We start from the raw sequence: 24,832 nt of genomic DNA on the forward strand, positions 1-24,832 counted from the left end.
ATGGTTGACTTGTGAAAAAAAAAATTGTTTCTTTTTGCTTCTTTTATCCATTGCACTCTCAATTTCTGTCTCCAGAAGATCTCCTCTTGCTTGCATTTTTCTTCCCATTCCTGCTGATGAGAGTCATCTTGTATTTTCCTTTCCTCGGTAAAGCCATCTGTGATGAGGACATGGTTAATTCCCTGTAGTTTCTGGTTAACTTCTTTTTTGGCTTTGAAGATATTGCCAAATTCATTTTTGTTCCACTCTTTAAGCCTGAGTTTGATGTGTTTTAGTCTCTAATGCAGAAGGAACATATTAGTTCCTTGAACAGCCATATCTTTTGCCCACCATTTTCCAATATTGTTGATGAAGTTAGGGTGGGTGAGCCAAATATTTTCAAACCTAAAAGTTCTAATTCTCAGAGTGCCTATCAAAGAAGCTTCAAGTTGGATAGGCTAGTTATTTGAGCCTCCAAAAGGGAGGATTAAAGCAGACAAGTCAAGGCCTGTGAGAATGAGATCCTTAGAGATTATGAATCTATTTAGTTTAGAAGCAACTTAAGAAGTCCCCCCCCACTTATTATTCAAGGTGAAGGTACCATTTCTTGTCTCTGTATCCACTAGTCTCATGTCTTTTAGGAAGTTATGAAAGGTTATGGAGTCTCTGCCTAGTGTTTTGGTCCCACCTTTTTTTTCTGAAAGAGATCTGATCATATTACAGTCCCCTCCCAAAATCTAGGGCATAACAGGATATCTTTCTCTTAGCTCCTCCAATGAGCTAAGAAGCATGAATTTGTCTTCAAGTTTTTGACAACCATAGACATTTGTGATCAAATAGACTTCCTTATCACCCAAAGGTTGGATCACCATTGATAGGTAGTTCTTGGATGCTTCAACATCTAGTATTCCAAGTTTCTGGGGATTCCAAAGTGTGAGAATCCCTCCAGCTATGTTGTCTACTTTTACTTCCATATATTCATACTTGATGAGCCATTTTCTATGTATCTCTCTTATTTTATCTATTGAACATTTTATTTCTTGGATAAACACCATATCTAGTTTTTCTTCCTTTATTCTATTACTAAGATTTCTTTGTTTCCTTTTGCTTCCTAGACCCCTAATATTCCAGGTTGCAAGCTTCATTAAGAAAGGTTTCTAAATGAGTAACTAGTAAGGTCTTTCATCTTACCTGAGTTGATCATGAGCTTCCCACACTCTATTAGCAGCTCATTCTATCGTTTTCTTCCTCTTTTCCTACTTGGGTTCTTGGGAGCGTGTCTTGATGTTTCCTCCATCGTTTTTACCCCTCTATTTTCCTAGCTATCATGGTTTATTTTGACTCCAAAACCCTTTGTTTGAGATATCCAAAGGAAGAGCTGTTGTACTCTGTCAAACTCCTCTTGTGGTAGAGAATCAACCCCTTTGGTGGTTCCCTGCTCCAAGAACTTTTCTAGATCAAGATTCTCCCTTTCAAGAATTTCCTATAGATCATGGTCCTCCATTCCAACCTCGTTAGGGGTCATCTCATGGTCCCCGTCAAGTTCCATAGTGCTTGGCAGATCCTCCTTTAGTTTACTATTTTCAGGTATATCCTCCATGCTATCATTATTTTCTTTCTCTGTAGGACTATCCTCTAGTATCTAGTTCGTTCCCTTGTTCTCATCTTCTTCTTCTAATATCTTGAATCTGTTATGACTTGGTTGCTTCTCCTAGTTGGTTTCCTTCTGGTTCTTTTTCCCTCCTTTCCCTCTACCTCCCACATTAGAAAAGTCTTCAGTCTCTTTGCCTGTGTTGGTTTTAATATTGCTCTCCATTTTTGTTTAATGGGTAATATCTGAACAGGTGCCTGTGTTCATGACATTTGTGACATCTGAATGGAACATGTTCATAGTCCACCGTCTACACCCATTCTTCATCATATACTTCTAGAATAATTTCGTTCGGAAGTGCTCCATATAGGTCCATTTCTACGCATATGCGGGAAAAGGAGGTGCATTTTCCTCGTAGAGTCGCATCTGATATTTTAGAAAAATGACCTAGTTTATTGCCTATGGCTTTTAAGGATTCTGGCAGCCAATAATCTAGAGGTAGGGAGTGGATTCTAATCCATACCACCACTGATGTGAATGTCTCTATTTCCGGGACAAAATTCATCACCCGTGGTCACATGTAGAGTCCTGCAGCAAAATAAAAATATGGTCCTCCTTCGAACACTCTGTCTTTGTCCTCTAAATATTTGAGCACTACTGTGAAGAAACCCTTGGACCCAAGGTGAAGATTTATTTCTCCCTTAGGTTTCCAGTGGTTCTTTATCCAAGCATGCAAAGCCTTCTCCGTTTGCCATATCCCCATAAATTTGCATATTATTGCATACGCCACCATGTGATCCCTATGCATCTACAGCGCTAGATCACTTAAAACAACCCGAGGTGTGATGGCTGACCTATTTACAGATTTATGTCATATTCTTGTGATCATCTCTCTGACTACCTCCTTCTTTTCTCTTCTCTCTTCTGACTTCCTCATGATTCTCTTCTTATTCTTGTGCTCTGATGTTTTTCTGTTTTTCTATGTTGATACTCCCAGTTTCTGCCTCCATAGGTTTCTTGAATCGGTTCAAAACTACAAGATTATAGGAGGGAGTGGAACTCCCCCCTCCTCACCCATCCATGGTAACCAGCACTGATGCCTGTTGCAAACCCTAGTTTAGCTCGCTTCCCCCACACCCTCTAATAATCTTTGTCGTCAAAATTTAGAATGGTAACTAATGTTGAGATCGATTGAATAACATTTTCATTTCTATAAGTACAATGATATTTCCATTCTTGCAGTTAGAGTAGAAATCTCTGTCTTTTCATGCAATTCCCTTCCTTGATCTATTTGAAAGGGTGATCTTTGTATGCCTTGATCTTATCCATTGATTGACGCTGGCATGAGTAGAAGTTGACCTACTATGCATCTCACACTGTCACCTCTTAAGTTTATATGAACCCCAGGTTGATAATTAAAGTTCTTGATTGAACTTAAATAGGAATGCAATAAATTACAGATATAACCATAAATACAAAGAAGCAGCAGAAATAACAGTTCATTTCATTTATATCAAATACTGAAATATGTTTACAAATAGAATAGAAATAAACTGTCTCGGTAAATGGTAGCTTATCTCTGAGAAGAGATGTAGTGGCCACATGCCTCTAAACTATGTTACAATGAGGCTGAAGGGCCTATTTATTATTGAACGATCAGGAAAAACCATAAACAACCAAAATCCTAACCTGAAGAGATGGAACGTCAAGAGTTTATGGGCCCCGTTGCGGTTAGCTAGGCAACGAACTTCACGGGGTCGTAACTTGGTCATATTATCTTTGTTTGGTGCGTACGATACCTTGTTGGAAATTTCTCTCCGAGTACTGCATGATTTTTGGTATGCCTTTTCCTACATTTATGGGCTTCATGCAGACATAAAAAAATGTCGTTTAGGGGGTCAAAACTGCTCCAGAAGTTTAGGATCTGTAAAAACTGCTAAAAATAGTAAATGTTGCAATAAACAAGGAAACTAATGAAATCGACTAAAGGTCTAGGTAGAATAGGTGGGTTGACACCAATATTCTGTTGGATCAGTCCTCCCTCCTTAGGAAGCAATGGTCCCCATTTCGTGTAGAGCCTCCATGAGGTGAGAAAATTTCTCTTGAACTTGGTCCCTCGTGAACCACTTTCCCTCGTGAAGGAGTTGGCTTGCATTGACAACTCGATATAGATGGATCCTCTATTGGAAACTATTCTTGATATGAATTTCCATGATCTGATCAATTGTGGCATGTTCCATGCAATTTGGGTTTAGCTCTATTGGTGTGAGTTGTTCTGCAATATCAGATGTGTCCAGCAATGGTGGAAAGCATGGTTGAAGGCGGTTTATATTGAACACTAGGTGCAGACCAAGGAACGGTGGAATGATGATCTTGAAGTTATTTTTCCCTACAAACTTGGTGATGGTGTATGGGCCATATCGGAGTGGGGAAATCTTGAGGTGGGGTCCATTGAGGATTTCCTTCTCTAAATGTAGCCAAATTTTGTCACCCATCTGGAACTTATGCGACACCCGAGGTTGATCATGGCACTGCTTGTACTTAGCATTGGCTCTGTCCAATATATCTTGGACCTACTGGAAGATGTGCTGAATGCGCTCAAAGAAGTTGTTAGCCTTGTCGGCTTCCAAATGGCATGAGTTGAATCTACCTGAGTAGCTACAAATGGTATGGCCACATCAATGGGATATAATGGCAAAATTCCCAACCCTACCTGAAAGGGGTTATGGTCCATCAAGTTATGGAGAGCTTTTTTGTAGCTATGTTGGACATAGGGGAGGCTTTCATCCCATGTGCATGGATGCTTCAAGTTGTTCATGAAAAGAATGTTTACGATCATCCTATTGACAACCTCTATTTGGCCATCAGTTTGGGGTCAGAAAGTCGTGGACTTAGTAAGTTTGGTATCAATCATCGACCAGAGACCTGACCAAAATGAACTTAGGAATCTGATATCCTGATCTGAGATAGTGGAATGCAGGATCCGAAAGTGTAACCACACTCTCCCAAATAATATCGTAGAAGTGCCCTATGTTGTGATACTCTTCTTGTAGGCTGCCATAATGGCAATCTTGGAGAGCCTATTGATGACTACAAAACGTAGTCATTTCGGTGCTTAGTAGAAGGAATGCCCGACATGTAATCCATGGAGATGGATTCCCAAGGTTGACTAGGAGTAGGAAGAGAAGTATATATGCCTTGCTTCTTGATGGTTGATTTAGCAATGGTGCAGGAAATGCAGGATCTAATGTACTTTCTAACATCCTAATGAAGATTTGGCCAATAAAAATACTTATCTAGTACTACCATTTTTTTCTCTACTCCGAAATTTCCAGCAACCTTATTGTAGTGCACCTCCCAAATCATATTGGCATGCTCACTTGAAGGTACACATATGTGTCCCAGGTGGCATAACAATGCATCTTGGGGGTGAAATTTTGGAACTTTCTTACCTTCTAGAAGTTTTTTTTATGTGATGTAGAATTATGGAACACTCTTGTAAAGATGCAGCCACCTCGAAGTCTCGTTCCCATAGGAGTCGAACATAGTGATCAGTGCCATGACTGGTGGTCGGCTGAGGAAGTCTGCAACATTATTGGTGATTCCCTTCTTGTACTTAATGTTCAAATGGAATTGTTGCAGGCTTGTGGACCATTTCTGATGGTGATCATTCTGCAACTTCCCTTGTGTCTATATGAACTACAAGGGTCGGTGGTCTCTATGGATGATCATTTCCTTCCCCAGAATATAATACTTGCATTGAAGACATGCCTGTACAACGGAATACATTTATTTTTCATAGTTGGGATACTTTCAGAATATGTCTAAATGTGTCTCACTGTGGTAAGCCACTAGCTGCCCCTTCTATGTAAGAACTGCACCAATAGCATAGTCAAAGGCATCTATCTCAATCCAAAATGGTTGCTACATGTATGGTAATGTGAAAACTAGTGTTGAGAAGAGGTGATGCTTCAACTCGTAGAACACCTATTTTTGGGTTTCAAACCAAAAGAAAATTTCTTTGGCTCTGCTCTTAAAGACTTGACTTAAAGGCCAAGTGATATGAGAGAACCCCAACACGAACCTACGATAGAAATTGGCGAGACCTAGAAAGTTTCAGAGCTCTGTTAGGGCAGTTGGGGATGACCAATGTTGAATGACTTGTATCTTGGATGGGTCCACATGAACATCCTGCTCATTAATGATGTACCCTAAATATTGAACCTGGGTCATGCTAAAAGTGCATTTCTCCAAATTGGCACACAACTTGTGTTGTCAAAGGGTTTGGAGGACCTGATGAATATTATGGAGGTGTTATTCCCAATTTTGGCTAAAAATCAAGATGTCATCAAAATACGCAACCATGATGCCATTGTTGAAGGGTCACAAGATGTCGTCCATCAATCTCATAAAGGTTGTGGGGGCATTCATCAACCTGAAAGGCATGACAACCCATTCAAAAACCTCCTCCTTGAATTTTAAGGTAGTCTTCCACACATTGGAGGGTTCGATAGGAACATGGTGATAACCAAACTTCAAGTCAATCTTTCTGAAATATTTGGCCCCCTTGAGCTGGTCCATAAGGTCATCAATCTATGGGATTGGGTACCTATTCCAAACAGTGATCTTGTTTAGTGCCTGATAGTCAATACAGTGTCTCCAGGTCTCATCCTTCTTCTATACCAATACAATCGGGCTCCCACAGGTTGATGAGTTTGGCATGATTTTCCCTTTATGCAACAAATATTGAATCTCCTATTGATCTCATCGTTCTCTAGTATAGAGCGTCGATAGATCAGTCCATTAGGTAGCAGTGCACTTAGGGTTAGATCGATGGAACGCTTCTCAAAAATGCAGAGGTACCCCAGTATGTGAGGAACAAATTTTCATTTACTCCTCCACGACCTTATCCATTTGTTGCTATTGTACGGAGGAACCATGTCTAAAATTCATGTCCACAATATTCTTCTTTCCGTAAGGGCGAATCATAATGAGAAAAATTTCTTGGTTTGTGAAATGATCTTACTGCATTTATTTGTAGTGATCAAAGAGATGGTGGTAGGTGGGGCTACCTTTTGTATCCTATAGAACTTATTTCCCAAAGTAATAATCACATAGTGAGGTCTAGACTCATATACAACATGTCACTTCCACAAGTATGGTTTTCCTCATAATACATCACAAACTTCAAGAGGAGCAACATCACACATACCTCATATGTGAAAGGCTTGATGTTGTAGGGAAGGAGACACTGGTGGCTGATGCGGAGATCTCGTCCTTAGTGAAGCCACTCGATGGTGTACGAATGCAAATGTGTTATAGCCAGTTGGCCCAACCACTTCACGACCTCTGCTGAAATGATGTTCTTTTGGCCCTTGACATTGATAATGAACTGCAGTGGAGAACCCCTCAGCCACATCTGTGACTAGAAGAGGTGTTCCCCCTCCTCTTGATCTTCAGGCTCATTCTCTGGATCTTCGTGGTGGCCACAGTGGCACTAAGCTCCGTGTGAATGATCTTCCTCCTTTTTTCGTCCCCTTGTCAAGTTCTAACTCAGAGTCAGAACATGCATCTGATTCGAAAGCCTTCATCTCATCCACCAGTGACTGCTTGGCCTGACACTCACTTGTGTTGTGAGTGGAGCTCTTATCGAACTCACACCATTTTCCCTTGTCCTTCTTTGTCTTCGCACTGTTGCTATTTTCTTGTGGCTTCAGCGGGTTGTCTTGGGTCACCCCACCTTGGATTTTTCCTTTTCTCTGTGGTTTCGGGATGCCTTTCCCTTGCTTCAAATTCACAGACCCAAAGTCTCACTTGTTATGTTTAAAATTTTGATCAATTTGGACAATATATCAGTACGTTATGTCGAGCAAGAATATGTCTAGGAACTCCATCTCATCCTGGATGTACCTGAGTGGATAGTCATGGTACTTGAGTAACAAATGTCGCTCAGAATCCTTGATACCCAACTTTGTGCAAAGGGTATGAAAAACATTGGTAAACTCTGGCACATCTTGGTCCCTTCCCTGCCACAACATGGTCCACTTTATGTATTTATCCTCATAGCTCCTGATAGGATAGTATTGCTCCTTGATGGTGTCTCGGAACAAATTCCAACTCGGTGCATCTAAAAATAGTGAGGGTGTACTTTTGTCCTTCTTCTCATAGTAGGGTTCCCACCAGTCCTTTAGGTGGGGCGCAACTTTGAGAAGTGCAAAAGTAATCTTTTCCAGGCCGAAAAAATCATGAACAAAAAAATATCCTTCTAGAATATTCAACCATTTACCTATGGTGTCTGCATCTATTTGACCTTTAAATATGGGGATGCCAAAGTTAACTTGCACCTTAAAAGGTGTAGTGCTTCTAGAGTGGTTCCTGGAAGGAGATGCGTCGCCTTTTGGTAGTCATTGAAGGATCTGGGAAAATGTTTCCATCATCGTGTTCCCCTGTCACTCAAGGGCTTCTTCGAGCAATATTTTGAAAGGATATCTTGCCCCCTTGTCTTTCTTCTCTTCTGCCATGGGAGGCCATCGGGGTTTGTGAGGATGTTCTTGCAAATATTCTACCAATTCAAGCCCTAACTCCTTATATCCTGACCTCATTGGGGACATGCAAAGAAAAATAGAGAAATAGCAGACTGCTCTAATACCACTTATTCGAACTTAAACAGGAACACAACAAATTACATATATAACCATAAATACAGAGAAGAAGTAGAAATAACACTTCATTTCATTAATATCAAATATTGAAATATGTTTACAAAAAAAATCGAAATAAACTAGCTCGAGCGATGGTAGCTTATCTCTGAGAAGAGATGTGGTGGATACATGCCTCTAAACTATGTTATAATGAGGATCAGTGGCCTATTTATTATTGAATGACAAGGGAAAAACCTAAACAACCAAAACCCTAACCCCAAGAGATGAAACACCAAGATTTTGTGGGCCTTGTTGGGTTTAGATGGGAAACCAACTTCCTGGGGTCATAACCTGGTCATACTATCTTTGTTTGGCATGTACAATACCTTGTTGGAATGATATCTCCAAGTATTATAGGATTTGTGGCAAGCCCCAACCATGGCCACAAGCTTGTTGCATATCTCAAACAAAATTTGTTTAGGGGGTCAAAACTACTTTTGGAAGTTTAGGCCTTAAAAACTTCTAAAAATAGTAAATGCTACAATAAAAAAGGAAAAGAATGAAACCAACTAGAGATCTAGGTGGAATAGGTGGGCGGCCACCAATATCCACCTATATCGGTAGACTTGGAAGTCTCAATATTCTTATTATGATATTGAGGCTCATCACAAAGCAGGAGTGGTCCTTGGTCATCTTATTTATAGCAAGGGTATATAGGTAGATCCACCTAAAGTAGAAATTGTTTGGTTGTGTTATATTCATTCCATGACTAGCCCACATAGTTAACGAGGAGTTAGAGGGGGGGCAGAGCCCCGCCTTCATTGTGTCGATTGCATAGCGTGGGGGTCACAGGGGGTTTGAGGGGTGCAGGTAACCCCCCTCTATGCGGTCTGGGGCAGCACCCTGGAAAATTTTATTTTTTGGACCCTATATTAGGTTGGCCAGACCTACCTATGGTTTTGTGCACGGTTTTTGCACATGGTTTTGGATGCGATGGTTTTTGGTACATGGTTTTGGATGCGATGGTTTTCGATACATGGTTTTACATGTGATGGTTTTCATTCCATGGTATTGGATGCTTCGGCATGTATCAATATGTATTGTAACATTGAAAGGAACATAATGACAAAAAAGTCAAGCTGGTAGTCCCGGTTTTGGGATCCAGGGAAAAATCTCTATGTATATGTGTTTTATGTGTTATGCTCTCACATTATTTATTTTTTGTGTTTTAGAATTCATATGCAGGTAATTTTTGTACAGGGGTAAAACCTAAATTTGGTATCAGAGTTGTTTTGGCTTCAAGGGGATGCCTTTGTTACTAATGGGTTTCACTCAGGCGTGTTAGACCCTATTCAGTGGGAGATTTGTAGGATCAATTTTGGTGGTGAAAGAAGATGGCGAGAAATGGAAAAATAGAGATCGAGAAATTTAATGACCAGAGTTTTGAGTTATGGAAACTCAAGATGGAGGATCTGTTGGTGGATAAAGATCAGTGGATCGCGGTAGATCCAGGTACTAAACCAACAAGAGTGTCCAACGAAGAATGGAAGAAGTTGGATTAGAATTCAAAGAGCACAATACGGTTGTATGTCTTAGATTTAGAATTGTTGAATGTATCATGGGAAGTTATGGCGAAGGCTTTGTGGGACAAGTTAGGGACTTTGTACCAATCTAAGTCTCTGGTGAATAAACTGTTCCAATGGAAAAAGTTGCATAACTTGAGGATGAAAGATGGAGACTCGGTGACAGAGCATTTGAACACATTTAATACTGTGGTAAGTCAGTTATTATCTATTGATATTAAAATTTTAGATGAAGATAAGTGCATCAGTTTGTTGTGTTCTCTACGACATTCATGGGATAGTATGGTTATTCCAATAGGTAGCAATGTAATTGCCTTACAGTTTGATGAAATAGTCTCATCCTTGCTGACGGAGGAAATGAGACAGAAAAATATGGAGAGACAGAATGGTGATGCCTTGTCTATACGAGGATGGTCCCTGAACAGAAACAAAAATAAGACATCGAGTGGGAGGTCTAAATATAGAGGGAGATATAAATCTCCAGGAAAGCCTGTAAAGGTGGTGTGCTGGAAATGCGGAATCATGCAAAGGAAGGGAGTTTCCACAGTGGTATACTGATCACATACAGCAAAACCCCTGAATAAATCTAAAGAGAGTGAGCAAAGAAACCAAAATCTAGAAGCAGAAGAGGTCTTATCTGATCAGTGCACCTGCAACACAGGGAAAGTGTGATGCAGCGCACCTACTACACACGAGAGGTGCGATGCATCTAGATTCCTAAGAGTAGAAAGTGCGATGGTCCTGGGACGAGACTTCAACTTGGTTCTTGGTCATAGTTTACAGCTTAGTTCAGGGATTTAGGCCAAGCTAATGATAGTCACTAAATAGAAATCACAGGGGTTGATCTAATGAGGTTACTAGAGCAACCACTAGTGCAATTAGGATGTTTGCAAATCGATTGTTCAGTTTATAAACAAAACCCGGAGATAGACTGAAGCAAAATTGATCTACTTTGCACTTGCATAGAAAATGCAGTTCGAAGACTAGCTAGCTTAACTTCAGGCTCTGTCTGTAAGTTTATAAAGCAAACAAGTATAAACAAGCAAACAAGCTATTTTTTCCCCAGTGGAGTCACCATTTTTTTATCGAGAAATCTAGTGTCTATGCAGAGTTGCTAGTCCCACTAAGACGGGTAGCTGTCTTAGAAACAAACAGATTAAAGTTACTTTCATTTTCCTTTATGAGAGGTAGATAGGAGAGGATCAAATAATACCAACCTCTATCTTTCGCTTGGTTCTTTGCTTGCTCCTTCTCCTCACCGATAGGTCTTTGCCACTTCTCTCTTGACTGCTCCACTTCAAAGAGTACCTATAAAGTCAAAGCAGCATAATACCTTCAAAGTGTAGAGATATACAATCATAAGCAATATAGGACCAGATATATATTGACCACACAAATGCATATACTATCAGACATACAAGAATGTGGAGGAAAACTTGAATAGCTTTATTGATATAAAGATTAGAAGAGAGGATTACAACCCATTGATCTATCCCAGTGTCATCCTCCAAGCATGAAAGCCCTTCTTCACCTCATGAAAAGCTTAGATCACCCAACACTATGATGTTCCACCAAGAAACCAACAACACTTCCTTACAAGATACAAAATTCCAGGCTTTGGATCTCTGGGATGAGGGATCCATATATAGATGATTGCAGGGAGGTGAGCCAGCTTCTGGGATTTTTATTAGTGTCTTCTCTCTGATAGTTCTTGATTCCACTTGGAGATTGATGATCTCTTACTCATCCCTAGGCAAATTTAGAGAGGCAAGTGTCACAAGAGAAGTTTCTGGAAGATTCCATGATTATCCACCTCGCAAATTGTCTCTACCATTTCTCCATTCTCGCCCATCGCACCCTACAGAAGGGCTTTCTAGTATGCATCGCACCTTTTACACTGGGCAGGTGAGATGCATCACACCCTTAGCACTGAGCAACCTGTATGGTCCATTTTTTACCAGTTCTGAGCAATTTCCTGTGGAGAACTTTTGGGAGATGATGTAATCAGCTAACCTTGTTCCTTTAGGGCATGAAACAACACTTTTAGGGACTCATAAGCCCTTGGTTTATGGACATATATGATTTGGGTTGCAGTGCCCAAAAATGTCTATAACAAGTAGGTTCCTATGAATGGTTTTGGTGACAACAGGAAAAAATCAACAAAAACCTTGCCCTTACCAAGTTTAGGGCAGATGAATTGCTTCATTTGTATGCAATCTGATTGAAATTCTCACTACAACTATTTTTGGATTTATCGGTTAAAGCATTATTATTCGGAAAAGGAATCATTGTTTCATAATTGTGTACTCTATATTTCTTCTTTTCCCTCTTTTTTAATCCCTCTTAACTCTTCATTATTCGATATATTAATATCCTACCCGTTATTCTAAATTTGATACCATGTCTTACTTCTGTTTTCCCTTTTTGTTCCCCTTTATTTTTTAGACCCCTTTTTCCCCTTTTCTATTACCCCCCTCTCTCTAATATTGTTACTCTACTCTATTTTTATTTCAAAATGCCCCTAATGATATTCCCTCCCATTATTTTAAGTACACTCATGTTCATGCTTCTTTACTCCCACTACTTCTAAATTCTCTCGATCTTCTTTTCCCAACACATTGGCAGTGGCATCTGATATTGCACTATAAGGAAAATTAGTCTAATGCCAACCATGATATAGTTTAGTTGTGTTCATTGTGGTGTATCAACCATTGATTTCCCTATGAATGATTGAATCACAAGATCTTGATTTTTAACTAAAGTCTAGGCATATTGCACCAAGTACATGCATATTTTATTAGTGCGAGGACATTTTCTTCAGTATAGGAATGCTTTAGCAATACAGGAATTTGCAGAAATTTTACTGATTTTGTCTACACGAATTATGTTTCTATATGAATTGAGTGGATAATTTGATTCTATTATTATTTAGTTGGTAGAAGTGATTATCTATAACATAGTTTTTAAGTGTACATAAATGGTTGGCGTATTTAGCATATCATAAAACCTATGTTAACTTTTTATCTTTAAATCGATTTCTCTATCTCATATTTTATGCTCATCGAATGTGGATTGTGATGATGATGGTTATCTCTCGCTTATTTTCCATCATTATGGTAGAAAGAAGGAAGCACTTTAAAATGATTCGTAGGGTTAAAATACTTATATTCCTTGGTTCATATATTATTACCTTCCACCAAGAAATGTTTTGTAATCATTGTGGAGTTATGATTTTTTCCTTCTAAAACTATCACCCAAGACCATTAATTATGACAAATATTCGTGTCGAGCTTAGAGTTATGTTTGTTGGGAATTTGAAAACTCTATATGGTGTTTCATGTCAATAATGGGTTTTGTTGGAGCATTATGTTTTCTACTCGGACATTGTGTTGGTAGGAGAGGTTATTCTTGCACTCATTGGAACTTCAAGGGATGGATATTTTAAACACAGGGTTGTAATTCAGTGTGATCTAGGCTCAAATATGAAGTCAGTGCGAAGGAACATTGCGGCACCAGTCAAGACAAAACCTTCGACAATTAAGTAGATTGAAGGAATGCTAGAGTATGAGACCAGCTTTCCAATTCTCCAAGAAACGTGGTGGCTCCCCTTTCTATATAAATTTAATGTTTTTGACTCAGGTGTCATGAGAGAATTCGAAGATGGATTTGATAGAAAAAAATTCTACATTAGGCACATTGATGTTCGAGGTTTCGAAAAAAACAATCTCTCAAGTAATTGAATTACCCTATACAGACAAGCAACGGTTCAAAAAGGTTAAGGTGGAATAGGGGATATGGCAAAGTTTTCTTGAAAAGTTGAATTATAGTATTGACTGGAAGAAAGGAGTGGATAGCTGCATGGTTGAGAAATGGAGAAACCTTATGTATGTGCTGCAATTTTTTTGACCTATGAAGGGTGATATTTTATTACGTTCTTTTACCTTATTCAACTCCTACTGCATTTCGAGTTGGGTCAACTACTTAATTTTTGCGCATTTCCCATTATAAATTTTGATTAAAATGTCTAAAGAAATGACGAAAATTCCTTCCATTTAAATAGGGTACAAGCAATATCATTATGGGTCAGTTAAGATCCTGGTTATCGAGGAGTTAAAGAAGAAGGGATCTACATGGGAGGATTTTCTAGTAGCACAAGAGTTTGGAAACCCTAAATAGGTAATCGATATTCAAGTTTAGCTAATGGAATGGTTTTCTATGAGTATTAGAGGCTCTAACTATAAATTTTCTCAGAATGAGAAGGCCAATTATGTTCAAAATAAAAGTGTTATTTCTAAGTCTGGTCAGGGTGAGGAAGTTAGTAAATCTAACCAAAGTAAGAAAATGGGTACTAAGAAAGAAAAATAGATATCTGAATTGAAGGAGAAGATTAGTCCCAAGATTTTCCAAAAGAAGGCAAGTGGTGTTAAGAGACTGTAGGAAGGGCTTAATTTAATACTAAAGGGAGTCATAGGAGACATTCTAACTATGTTTGTGGTACATTCACCAACCCAGGTGTTCACTAGAGCTATGGCGAGAAATATGCATGGCCCCTCTTCCTCTAAGAGAGTACCTGTGATAGGTGAATCCTTTGATCCTTTGTATAATAATGAACATGATACTGAGTAGGTTCCACATACAGATGAGAAGGTCCAAAATCATGATGCCAATAATACTTTGCAGGATATTCATATGGAGTTATTACATGTAGAAGGGCAAACTCAAAGCCTTGGTGGGATGAATTCTTTGAAAAATAATTTTGTAGAACAAGGGTTATATAGAAACGAGTAGCTACAAGACCCTGATGGTAATATATCTTCACAATAAGTTTGTATGCACAAGAAATTTAATCATGTAGCTAGTGACAAAATATCTATATTTGGTAAAAGGTCAGTGACTGAAAATGGAAATCTCTCTATTTTGGTGGATGCGGTACCTGCCATGGATAACTCTGTCAACAAATTGGGAGATTCAGTTCTTTAAGAATAGGAGGACTCAATTCCTCTCTCCTTTTGGTTGAGAAAAACTAAGAGAGAAAGAAAGATTTAATCCCTGAAGGAAAAAGTCATAAAAGTGGAGGTTTTAAATTGTTATCTAAGAACCCAGAATTTGTAATTTATGGAGAGGAATAAGGAACTTGGAAAGGAAACAAATAATTTAAAGGAAAAAGTCACAAAGTGGAGAATACATGCAACATAAATGAAGACCAAGGTAAAAAAATATAATAGGTAGTTGAAGAAGATTCAAACTACAAGGTCCGATATTAATATCCAAATCAAGAAAATATGAAGTAGGAGTTTCGAAGTTTTTTTTCGTGCAGATGTTGGTATGTTTTTGTTGTGTAAGGAAACTGAAAAGAATCAAGCTAGGGGGATGCAAAGCCCTTAAAATGCTATATTTTTTACCATATGTTCCCATTAAGAATCCTTTATTTTACAAATTTTGAAGCCCATGTCTACACATTTTCATGTTTTTTTTGGGTGTGAACTTGAGAAAGTGAGTTCTAGTCACTTATCATTAAAAGTTATTAGGTTTAATATTTAATCTTTCTAAATTACTTCATTTTTTTATATTACTAAGGTTTATTATATTTATTAATCAGTCGCCAAACTTTAATTTATCCTTCACATTCAATTTTTGTGTAATCTGAGAATTCTGCACTATATGAAGTCCTTGTACTAGTTGGACTCTCGCTCACGGTCAAAGACGTGGACTAATGGATAAAGTGACTAGTTATGACTTAGCTCCCAGATTTAGTGCTCATTGGAATCTGTTAGGTATGAAATAAGAGGGATGTGCACAAGTATTTTCCTCCAGTATTCAATAGAATATTCAGAGATGAAGCAACATTTTTCTAAAAGAACCCTTTTTTCAAAGAACCAAATTTCTGTGATCAGAGGGAGAATGTGCCAAAACCCCATGGATGACAGTTTGTTATGATCCTCTTTTCTTGTATATTGATGGCTTTATCGAAGCATGAGATGTAATATGATTTCTATATAATCTAAACCCTGATAGAAGTCTAGGTTAGCAATACCCTGTTATGTTGTCGATGTAATGTTAGTTCGAAGTCAAGGTGTTGCTTTGGATTAGCCAGGTTTTGACAATTGATCTCCTCATGTAAAAGATTGGTTTTGAGTAATAAAAGAAGGTTGATGTCAATTTCTACTTTCACTTTATTTTAGGAGGGTACGATCTAGTTGGTCTGGGCCCAACCAATCCAGCTTGACACACATCAAGTATACAATGCGGTGTGGTGAGAATATTGGTATAAATCTGGTCTGGTTTGTATCAATCAATAGTGTGGTATTTACCATGATGATTTGGTCTTATTATATTCTCTATTCTCTTTTGAGTTTATATATTTCTATAGTATCTTTCAAATCCATGAATGCATGATAGGTAGACCTAGGAATTGATCAACGAATGCATCTAAGTCATGCTCTTTCATTTTTTGATTGATGCGAGTGCAGGAACAATCCCTGGAATGGTTGTTCTTTTTTTATAAGACTCAAAAATACTTATGACCTCATTGGAAATCATATCCTTGAGTAATGAAATTATTTGATTTTGAAAACTCTAAGTAACACAACAACACTTCATTTACATTGAATCTCATTTTCCTTGAAGCTCTTGAGTCATCTAGACTCAAGAACTTAGATTTCTCGTTCTTTTGGGTAGCTTATGTGTCTAAGTGTAACTGGACGAGGCTATTGAAGTTCTAAGTTTATTTTCTGGTGATTTGGATTGATTTGGAGTTTTTTTGCTTATTGTGAATTGAATCATGTCTCTTATATTTGTACTGGAGTATATCATTTCTTAGAAGTCACGGTGTTGGGTTTTATTTTGTAGAAATTATATGAAGATTTATGCCTGCACTCGACTGGGGTCGATTTAGAATGAGTCATTTGGAAATTGATTTGTTTGGTACTGATTTAATCCATTGTCAACCTTGTTTGTGGCTTGTGTTATTTTTCAGACTCAATGCTTAGACCATTTTGATTGATACATGAATGCAGGTAGTGTGATAAAAAGGGGTGAACATAGGAAAGCTATTTGAAAGACTAGTTTGTTCATTATTTATGGTTATAATAGCATTGGTTTTATTTCCAATTTCATGATACCACCATCTTTTACTTAGCCTCCTTCTGTGGTGAGAGATAGAAGCCCAAGTTTGGTTGGAGTGTTTTCCTAGATTGAAACAGTGCTAGAATAGAGTAGGATTTCCCTTTATGCTTGGTGATGTTTGCATAATTGACTTGCATCAGTAGAAACCACACTTTGTATAGAAAAGTGAAAGATATAGAACAATGTTGAAATTTGTGTCAAAGTTTGGACTGCCAACAACTTATTTGGCATTGATTGAATACATCTTCTATGTTTCTTTATGTAATGTTGTTTTTGGTATAAATCTACAAGATTAGTGTGCTGAATGATTTGAGGAGTGAAATAGGTAAATCCTGAGTTGATAGTTTTAATAAATTTGTCAAATTAGTGCAGAAATTTAGTTTAATTTACTTGTACATTATTTTAGGGTTTGGGAGCTTGTGATGAATAGTTGGAAACAAGAGTGATTCCTCAGAGTTTCTAGGATCTCTTGGCATTGCTCATGTTGTGCCTTGAAGTGTATGACCCCTAGTTTGTCAAGTAAGTGTTGAGTTAATTTTTTAGACATGATCAACTCCTAACGCCAACCTAATAACCTAGGACAACCTAGTAAATCTAATAAACTTGGTTAACTTACTAAGAATTGTAAACTTAAGTCAGCCTAGATCATCCAATCAAAACTAGGTCAACCTAGTAAATCTAGAAAACCTAGGTCAACATAGTAAATCTAGTAAACCGAATAACCTAGGTCAACCCAATAAACCATATGTCAACCTCGTAATGCTAGGTCAACCTAGTAAAACTAATAAACGAATGTCAACCTAGGTCAATGTACATCAACACAATAAACCTAGGTCAACCTAGTAAAACTAATAAACGAATGTCAACCTAGGTCAATGTACATCAACACAATAAACCTAGGTCAACTTGGTAAACATAGCTAACTTAGGTCAAACTTGTAAACCTAGTAAACCATGGTAAAGCCAGTAAACTATGGTAAATATACTAAACCTAGGTCAACCTAGTAAACCTCGTAAATATAGGTTAACCTAGTAAATGTAGATCAAACTAATAAACATAGGCTACCTAGTAAACCTTAGCCAACGTAGGAAACATAGGTAAACTTAGTAAGCCTAGGTGAACCTACTAAATCTAGTAAACTTAGTCAATGTAAGTCAACCCAAAAAATCTTGGCCAACATAGTAAATCTAGTAAGCCCATTGAATCTAGGTCATCCTAGTAAACCTAAGTCAACGAAGTAAACCTAGTAAACTTATATCAACCTAGTAAATCTAAGGTAAATCTACTAAACCTAGTAAAATTAGGTCAACCTAATAAGCCTAGTAAACCTACGTCAACTTAGTAAACCTAGTAAGTCTTATGAACCTAATAAATCTAGGTTAACCTAGAAAACCTAGGTCACCCTAGTCAACCTCGTAAAGCTAAGTCAACTTAGTAAACCTAGGCCAACCTAGAAAATCTAATAAGCCCAAGTCAACATGGTAAACATAAAAAATTAGATAATCTTAGGTCAGAATAGTATACCTAGGTTGACTATGGTTGACCTAGTAAAGCTAGCTCAACATAGTTAACTATGGCTGAACACAGTTTACCTTGTAAATGTAGGTCAACATGGTAAACCCGGTAACCCTAATTATGATTATGAGGACATTTATTATTTGACAAATTGTGATGTCATTTATTATTCATCACATTGTGACATCATTTACTCTTTGTTATTTTGAAATGTTGTTTGTCGTATGTAACATTTCAATGTAGCCACACTACAACATGGTTTGTTAATTGTCACATTTTTAAATTGTTTGTTTTTCACCACATTGCTATCTCATTTCTTGTTTGTCAAATTACAATATTGTTTCTTGTTTATCACATTGCAACGTCATTATTTTATCTAATTGTGATGTTGTTTGTTATTCATCACATTACAAATTTGTTTTGTGTTTGTGACACTACGATGTTGTTTATTGTTTGCCACATTATGACGTTGTTTTTTGTTTGCCACATATGGAACAATATTCAAGTTAATTCCCATGGTGACTATGGCTCGCCATGGCACCCATGTTCACTCTGGTTGAATTTGATGCTTACGTTGATTATGGTTAACCATATTAAACATAACCAACCATAGGTGACACGTGTTAAAATATAGATTAATGTATATTTAATATGTTAATATGTTTTTAATGATGACATAGTGAATAATACATAAGATTGAGTATTATGCACTATATCATCATGCTTCTCTATGGTTAATTATAAATATATTAAACATAATGTTATCATTAATTAGATTGAACTTGATGTTCATATTGATTATATTTAATCAAAGTAATAAGGTATTAATGTTTAGTTTAAAATATTATTTATGTGTTAATTTATAAATTAATGTATATTTATTATTATATTTTTATAAATTTATTAAAGTTTAAATAAATTATTAAGCGATTAATATTGTTAATATAATTATAAATTAGTAATTAAATTATTAATATTGATCTTAATAATAAAATTATTAAATATTAATATTAACATTAACTTTATTATTAGATTTATTAGAAAATATAAACTTAATCTGATTATAATGACAATAATTAAACTTAATAATGGTGATTGTTGATAATGCCGATCAGCATTATAACCACGATTGTTAATTTGCAGGCATATTAAATAATGTATGAAATGTCATCTTATGCAAAAGAAAATCAATTTGCCAAAGAAATAAGTTTAAACCAAAGAAAAATTATCATTTAGTGATCAAAATCTGACTGTCCGGATGTCTTTACTGCCAAAAAGCTGAAGTGTTGTGTTTCCAAATCTAGTAAGTAGATATAGTACTTCACAAACCTGTTACATTGGATATTAAATGTATGTTTGAAGTGATTTCCATATATTACTAAATTTATATCTTAATCACTATTTTATAGGATTCAAATTTATCTTAATCACTATTTTATAGGATTCAAATTTATTTAGCAGTAAGGGTGTACAGATCATATTGTGTAGATTATAAAAAAAAAAAAATTAATTGAATTCCACATCACTGATCATAATAACTATGATGATTTCTATATCCAAAAAAATTAAAAATGAAAAAATAGATTTTAACTTTTTATTTTAATAAAATATAAAATATTTTTTTTAAGCAATAATTTAATTAAAAATTTTTAATTTTTAATAAAAAAATTACTATTATTTAATTACAAATTTTTAATATAGAATTTTTATAAACCTTATAGCTATTAGTTTTCATTCTTATTTTCTAATAAAAAACTTAACATTATTTAATAAACTATCGCTTTTCATTTTTTTAATGTTAAATTTATTGTAAACCAAACAAATCAGTATCCCATCCAGATTAACTTTTTTATTGTTTTTCATTCTCTTTAATAATAAATTTATAGTCAACCCAACAAATCCATATCCTCTCAAGATCAACTTATTTTTCCATTAATCCAATAGTACCAGCAAATTTTCAGATTTTTAGCCCAATATAATTGAAATTGATAACTCTACATTGTTACAATACTATGAATCAAAACAATGACTCATGAATATTAAGAAAATTATAACTCAACAATATTTATTTTAATTAATAAATTTAATAAAAATATAAAAACCACATAATTATTTTGAAATTTTGAATTTAAAAATTAAATCGTAATATCTATTTCATGATTATTTATAGTTAAGTTAAAATTTAATAACCCTTCCAAATATATATAGAAATTAAAAACAAGCCGGTGATGTATCTTTTCTTATTTGGCCATACTAATTGTACAAGCGATGGAAAGATTTCGTCGGAATAAACTTTCAAAACCGATCGCACTTTGACTACACAGGTTGTAAAACATTTGATACAAGTAAATAAAATTGATGCAACTTTGAAATCCCAGTCAACCAAAGGATCTTAAGGGAGTTGGTTGGCTGAATGGTTATGCCAACAAATTTCTCCAGATCAGCTTACTGCCTGTTTTCGTGCCACCCTGGAAGAAGTTGTACCAGGCAGCGGGAGAGATGGCTATTTTGGAGGCCAACCCCAATTTCTTTACCCTAGAGAAAATTACAGAAGGACTTGTCTACCAAGGCCGAGGAATTACCCAAACTGTTAAAAATAAACCAAAATCCCAGCAATTTTTTTATATCCAAACACTTTTTAATCTTTTTAACATATCATGGAGTGACACATTTTAATAAAATACTTCAAACTTTCAGCTACCCTTTAAAATAAAACCTCTGCACTAACCAGAATCCCAGAAATTTTTTTTATATCCAAACACCTTTTAATCTTTTTAACATATCATGCATTGAGACATTTTAATGAAATACTTCGAACTTTCATATACCCTTTAAAATAAAACCTTTGCAATAAACACTTTAAAACACTTTTCGATTAAATTTAACACCTTTTCGAATAAATTTTTTGGATAACTTTAAAACCTTCAAACCTTAAAAAGATTCAAACTTGGCTTGTGGCCGTTGGGGCTGCGGCCTTGTTCCGCTGGTTATGACAGCCACTTGACTGTCACACAACTTGACTTTTCAAAGTAATTGCGAGTTTTCAACGAGACTCACGCTGCCGCCTCACTCGCAACGGCCTTTTTAAAGCTCCGTTTAATTATTTTTGGACTATTCTCTTCTTCGGCTGTGTTAGACCAGAGCATGTGTTAGATCAGAGCATACATAACGCATAATTTATAGTATGAAACATAGACAGCAATAGCAAAGAATAATTCACAGAGACAGAAAAATGGAGAAACAAGAAGATTACTCAGTCAGAAATAGCGGAATAGATAAAACAATCATTGAAAAACACAAATCACTTTGCATTACATAACAAGCTTGGTCCTTGGCTTGCTTTCTTTGGCTAGAGAAATTAAAAATTTATAGAGGCAGAAGAAATATCTAGAATCCTATGTGTGATTCGGATGGAGATCTGGAATGATTTAGAAACCACTGGCGGTGTAGGAGGATCTAGAATCTTGCATGTGATTCTAAAAACTAATGGCAGTGTAGAAAGATCTAGAATCTTGGAGATCTACAAAGATCTGATCTAGAATCCTCCGTGAATTTGACTTCACACTTAACATTCTCCCACTTGAAGCCAAATAAGAGTCTTGAATTCACACTGAGTCCTATCATGCCTCTACATAACTCATGTTTATTTCGTGGTAGAATCTTAGTGAGCATATCAGCAGGGTTCCTATCTGTATAGATCTTTTCCAAGGATAACTGTTCTTCCTCCAACACATGCCGAATCCAATGGTATCTTAAGTCAATGTGCTTGGTTTTTGAATGAAATGCTGGTTTTTTCGCCAAGTGAATGGCACTCTCACTATCACAATATAACACATACTTGTCCTGCTTTATTCCTATCTCTCCTAGGAATCGCTGCATCCACGACATCCCTTTACAAGCTTCTGTTGCAGCTATGTACTCTGCTTCTGTTGTAGAGAGGGCTACTATTCTCTGTAGCCTTGACATCCAAGATACCGCTGCACCTACAAATGTATACAAATAACCTATAGTGGACTTTCTAGTATCCATATCTCCAGCCATATCTGCATCTGTAAATCCTTCAAGCATAGTCTTATCATGATCAAAACATAAACAATAATGACTAGTACCCTTGAAATACCTTAAAATCCATTTTACTACTTGCCAGTATTGTTTGTCTGGATTAGTAAGTAACCTGCTCACTACTCCCACTAATATGCAATATCTGGTCGTGTGCATACCATGGCATACATTAAGCTGCCAACTATTAAAGCATAAGGAATTCTGCTCATCTCTCCTTTCTCTTTATCATTACTAGGACATAATTCAGTATTCAGCTTGAAGAGGGCTGCAAGTGGTGTACTAACTGGCTTGGCATCCTTCATATTAAATCTGTCAAGCACCTTCTTGATATATTTTTCCTGTGACAACCACAACCTTTTGTTTCTCCTGTCACACATAATTCACATGCCCAGTGTCTATTGTGCTGGTCCCAAATCCTTCATTGCAAATTTGCTACCCAAATCTTTCTTCAACCTATTGATCTTATTCTTATCATGCCCAACAATCAACATGTCATCCACATATAACAATAATATGATATATTTCCCTTGATCATACCTCTTGATATAAACACAATGGTCAGCTTCCAACCTCTAAAAACCATGTTCCAACATGAATGAATCAAATTTCTTGTACCATTGTCGAGGTGTTTGTTTCAACCCATAAAGACACTTTTTCAACTTGCAAACAAAACCTTCTTTGCCTTTTTCTATGAAGCCTTCTGGCTGCTCCATATAAATTTCTTCCTCCAGTTCACCATGAAGGAATGACGTTTTTACATCTAACTGTTCACATTCTAGGTCTAAAGTAGCAACTAGACCAAGAATGACTCTAATGGATGACATTTTCACAACAGGTGAGAAAATTTCAGTGAAGTCAATACCTTTTTTTTGGGCATGTTATCACTCAGGTTGCTCCCCAAAGTTGTAAGAAAGGGAATACAGCGGAGGTAACCACAGACCAATCTTTTAGATATAGATTCTAGCCAATATGCATCTAGAGAGGGCTCTGTGGATGCAGATTGGCTAGAATCTGTATCTAAAATATTGGTTTGTGGTTACCTCGGCCACATTCGCTTTCTTACAACTTTGGGGAACAACCTGAGTGATAACAGGGCAAAACCTTTCACCACAAGTCTTGCTTTATACCTCTCCTTCTTTTCGTCACCTTCATGCTTAATCCTATACACCCATTTGTTTTGTAGAGCCTTTCTACCTTTTGGGAGGTTTACCAACTCCCAAGTTTTATTTTCCTGCAAAGAGTTCATTTCTTCTTCCATTGCTTTCTTCCATTCTTTACTGTGCTCAACTTTACAAGCTTCTTGAAAACAATTAGGTTCACCTTCATCAGTCAACAAAATATAGTTTGAAGGAGGATACCTTTGTGAAGGCTTATGAGGCCTAGAAGATCTGCGAACCAACTGTGGTGCTGCATATTAGGTTGAATCTCCTGTAAAGGTTCCTGCAAGATTCCTTCTTCTTGTTGTTCATTATTTTCCACTTCTTGTTCTTCATGCTCCTGAATTTGCTGTTCATTTTCTTGTATTGGTGGTATGTTTTCCTGCTGCTCTTCAAACCTGTCAATAACCTTCTTGACCTCCAACTCACCTACAGTCCTCTTGAACATTTCTGACTCATTAAATATAACATCCCTACTTCTAATAATTTTATGTTTGACTGGGTACCATAGATGATAACCAAGATCTTCATCTACATATCCCCAAAAAATGCATTTCATAGATTTATCATCTAGCTTAGTTCTATTTTCTTTGGAAATATGCACAAATGCTTCACATCCAAAGATTTTCAAGTGAGAATAATTCAAATTCTTACCAGTCCAAACTTCTTCAAGGATACCGCAATCCAAGGATGTAGTTGGATATCTATTTATGAGGTAGCAAGCGGTCCTCACTATTTCAGCCCAAAAATTCTTCTCCAAACCGGAATTGGACAACATACTTCGCACCTTTTCCATAATGGTCCAATTCATCCTTTCTGCGACACCATTTTGTTGAGGAGTACTAGGCACAGTCTTCTCATGCTTTATGCCAAACCTGTTACAATATTCCTTAATTGCATTTGAGCAATATTCTCCACCATTATCTATTCTTAAACACTTCAACAATTTGTTAGTCTCTCTTTCAGTAGCAACATGGAATTTTTGAAATATTCCAAACACTTCACTTTTATTTTTCATAGGATATGCCCAAACCTTCCTGGATGCATCATCTATAAATGCGACAAAATATGATGCTCCTCCTAATGATTTGATATTAACAGACCCAAACACATCTGAGTGTACCAATTCTAACACATTTTTCTTTCTGTCGTGGCCATCTCTAAGGAATGAAACCCTTC

General features: G+C 36.6%; 1 pseudogene; it reads right to left on the minus strand.

The window, feature by feature from the left end:
• LOC149148613 (putative GTP diphosphokinase RSH1, chloroplastic pseudogene) overlaps window positions 1–22,798 on the minus strand; it is a 30,210-nt pseudogene extending 7,412 nt beyond the window's left edge.
• Window positions 22,799–24,832: the final 2,034 nt, after the last annotated feature.

This window comes from Pinus tabuliformis, chromosome 9 (genome assembly GCF_031772625.1).
Source record: "Pinus tabuliformis cultivar Carrire ecotype Pingquan chromosome 9, CPIR1, whole genome shotgun sequence".
NCBI lineage: Eukaryota > Viridiplantae > Streptophyta > Pinopsida > Pinales > Pinaceae > Pinus > Pinus tabuliformis.